The sequence below is a fragment of the Propithecus coquereli genome, unplaced genomic scaffold (genome assembly GCF_000956105.1).
Source record: "Propithecus coquereli isolate 6110/MARCELLA unplaced genomic scaffold, Pcoq_1.0 Scaffold350, whole genome shotgun sequence".
NCBI lineage: Eukaryota > Metazoa > Chordata > Mammalia > Primates > Indriidae > Propithecus > Propithecus coquereli.
Window position 1 is genome coordinate 871,274 of NW_012149175.1, and position 2,292 is coordinate 873,565.

Here is a 2,292-nt window from a genome sequence, read left to right on the forward strand (position 1 = left end):
GGGCTTGTCTCTTTTCCAATGCTAATAATTATGTGTTCATGTCATAGTACATATTGCAAAAAGTGGTCAGAATTAAATAGATACATAATTTGACTTACTTCACTCAAATAAATTAGACCTAAATTTAAAAAATTCTAGTACTTGTATCATTTAATTTAGCTGTTTAAATGATTCTCTGCCTGGCTCTGCTAGCACAATAAATATAGCTTTCTTTTGCTCACTCTCTCTGACTCTGCAAAGTGCTTGCAGCCCTCCATTGTAAGTTCAAGGGTGGAGCTCCCTGCTCCTTCTGGTTTCAGGAACCTTGTATTTCCTCCTCTGCTTGCCCCTTCCTCCTTCTCTTACTGAACTTCGAATTACTTGAGCATTGAACAATTTACCTTATTCTGCTTTCAGTAATTATCTCCTGGTGCTGGTCTGCTTACCTGACGTGTGACCTCTTACTTCTCTTGACCTCAGTTATTTAGGTGAGGAAACCACTCCTTTCAAAAAATTATGGGAAAAGAAGACAAGAAAGAGAATTTGCCCCTCTTGGCATTTCCTTAGTTCTATCTTCAGTTTAAGATTTAAAAAAAAAACATACAATCTTCATTGGAGGCTAAGGCATCCTTTAAAGAAATAAACCTCCTGGGAGAAAAGATAATCTCCCAGTTATTATGAAATGCTCACTCATAAGTATGTTCCATTAGAATAAATTACATAGCTTTTAAAGAGCTTTTAGGATTTCAACAGTGAGAATCATTTCTAGGAGGAGAAGAATTTTTTTTTTTCTTTCCAGAGCATGATTACAAATCATTTTTCCTGCCATCTGTTTTTCAGAATCATAGTGCAGTGAAGAATCCCTCCACTTCCTCTGTTATAAAAGGAAGGAACTGAAGTCATTAATGACTCTGATGAAATTAGGAAATTCATACTCTCACATCCCCAAAGAGAATATGTTAGTAGTTTTAACAGCTTAAAAGTCTCTCTCAACTTCTCTCTGTGTTCATTAAGAAAACACATGAGAAATTCCCATATGGAAAGTATGGATTTTTCTCTCCCCTAATCACATGAAGTAGTTTCTTGTCTCTCCTTTCTTTTCTGCTGGAGTGAACTGGATTAAACCACAGGCTACTGTCTGTTTCAGCGCCTTCTGGTCCATCTCTACCACCAATTAATTGCCACATGCTTGCATGCACAGGTAATAAGCTCTTATGCTTCTAGAAATGTCTTGACCCCTTCTCCAAAGTATGTATACAGAGCTTTTTGCTAAAGTTTCTAGGCACTTTGTCAAAGACTTACGGTTTATAATGAAGATGGGAGAGACTACAAGCAGTGAGAGCAAAGCCTGCAGCTGTTGGGAGAGACACTGCCAAGATAGCAGCAGCTTTGAAGGATAAGCTGGGAGATTATGTTAGCAAGCATGGCTAAGGGCTTCTGGAGGGCTGGCGGAGACTGCACTTCCTTATAATATTGTACAACTGGTCTAAGTGTTTTATTCTCTTCTAATGAATTGTTTATGGTCCCTGTAAAACATCAAACAAAATTTTTTGTTCAAAAGAATCATATTTCGTTAAAACTATTTAGGGCTTTGAGGTAAACATGTATTTTAGGACCCAAGAGAGTGAAGGACAGTGATTTCACAACAAGTCTTATGTATTAGAAATGAATACTTAGATGGAATCGGCATAGTCACACCATTTCTTTTTCTGCAAATATTTTCCAAAGAATAGTAACCTTTAAGCCAGTAATTTGTTCTATGGTATATGATTTCAAATAAGATCTAATTTTTGCTCATGTGATAACTATTTCTATGAAATAGTTTCTTTCCCCATTTTTTATAGTCCTAGCGCTATAGTATCTGTTGAATTTTTAGTTTTCTTTATGCTATATTTTTCCCTTTGTAGTTAAGCACCAAATTATAAAAATTATATTTCAGAAGCTGGTATAGACATTCATAGTATATGGAATTTTTATGTATATATTCATGCAAATATTAATATGTGGAATTTACATAAGTGTCTGGATTCTAAACTTTAGATTTTGTAGTGGTCTATACAATTTTCTTGTTTCAGGCTTGCCTTCTCAATTATATTTTTTATTGGACTAACATTAAATTCCATTTCCTTTCCTGAAGAATACACATTGGGAAATAGACACAAGTAAGGCAATCTAGAGTGATACCTGCACACAGTAGTTATTAAATAGATCCTAGCTGAATGAGTAAATGAAAGAATGTTGCTGAATGAAGCCAAGAAAATCAGAGTAAAAGTTTTTTTAAATCAAATATCAGCAATTGAGAATATATCACAT